Below are 1832 nucleotides of genomic sequence, written 5' to 3'. Positions count from 1 at the left end.
TGGGATGTGGAAGAAACAGCCTTTATGTCTTTTTCTGGGATAATATAATATTTCATAATCATTTAAATAACTAAACATATGTGTATGTACATATATAGGTACAAGTATGTGTGTGTGCATATATATATATCATTCCATCATTGCAAACATGTATGCTCAAAAATGAAAGTTTATATTATATATGTATATTTCATATATGTATATTTAAAGTATATCACTTTATTGCAAATGTATTCAAAAGAAAAATAGAAAAATCTAAGGCTAAACGTCAGGATGGTTTGCTTTAAAGGAATGTTTAATTTAGCCCTCTTTGCTAAATACAGGAATCTAAATTTAGGTCAATATAGGGCATTTGTTGAATACCTATTATAAAATTATTAAAAATAAAATAGAAATGGTAATTCATATTACCTTTTCATTAACTCTCCCAAATTTAAGGTTGTAAATAATCTTATATATATTTTAACATATTTTATTATGAAGATGAAGCCATTGAGGATTAGTAGTTATTTGCAAATTTGGAGAGCAAATGAATCTCTCAATTATTTATATATCTTAAATTTATATATCTTAATTTCGGGTATTTTCATTTTTGAATATTTACTTATGAATAACAAGTAAAATGTCTAGCAGATTGGCATGTACTAAATGCTTAATAAACAATTGTGTGTCGGAACACATAATCACCATTCATTCTCATAACAAGTTTGTCATATACAATTACGTATTCTTATAACAAGTTTGTTATATGCAATTGAGACATACCTCTAATCTTGGTGACTAAGGTATCCTGCAGAATCCTATGCTCTTTCAGATGGAATTGAACACACACATATGTCCCGTGAGTCACAGAAACTGAAGTAAATCCAGGAGTAAGAAAGAAAATAAAGGTACAGCTGCTGTTTTATTTGAATGAGTTGACTCAGCAGATCAGCAACAGTTGAGTTGTACAAAATGGTTGCAGTGTCTCTTGTGCCTCCACCTCTCCAGGAAAATCTTGTAGCCCACATGTATGGAAATATGCAAATAAAAGGAAATTCTGAGAAGTATAGTTTATCTTAGCCAAGCAAGCATGTAGCAAAGTCTTTATAATGAAGACTATTGACGTTTTGTTTTGTTGTGAATATTGTTTAAAAAAAATTGTAAATCACTGACTAAAAATTAAATGAGTAAAAGAAATATGATTAAATAGTTTACACTTTCATTGGCATTAGACTAAAATCTGTGCCTACTTAGAGGCTTTGGAATATTTATTTGATCTGAATATATCGACAATTTTAAAACATCAGTATACAAAATATGTAATTATTTAGGCCAATGAAATCAAGCATAATTTCATTCCATTAAATATATATATATCATGTGAATATATATTTAATGGAATGAAATGAATGGAATTAAATATATATATCATATGTATATATATTTAATTTATGTTTTTTCAAAGTTTATTATATATGTATGTATTGTTAAAACTATAGATCATTTTAAATTAGGAGCTACATTTATAGGTCTATAGCCTGACTGTGAAATTATATTAGATAAAAAGTTAAGAAAATATTTATTTCAAAGATTTTATTTAATTTTTAGTTGTCTTTCTAGTCTTTTCTTCTTGATGTATAACATTTAGCAAAATGAACAGCTCATTTTGAAAGTGATTTGTAAACTCTTAGTGACATTCAAATTGAGTTAATATAAATCCGATTCTCTTGTATTACATCTTATCCTTTACATTGTATTTTTCTACTTTCTTTCTCAAGACCTTAAAAGTTCTCTTAACAATATAATATTCAAAAAATATTTAACCTACATTAATTAAGAAGACATATTTA

This window comes from Mandrillus leucophaeus, unplaced genomic scaffold, assembly GCF_000951045.1.
Source record: "Mandrillus leucophaeus isolate KB7577 unplaced genomic scaffold, Mleu.le_1.0 Scaffold33, whole genome shotgun sequence".
Classification (NCBI taxonomy): domain Eukaryota; kingdom Metazoa; phylum Chordata; class Mammalia; order Primates; family Cercopithecidae; genus Mandrillus; species Mandrillus leucophaeus.
This window is presented reverse-complemented; position numbering follows the sequence as displayed.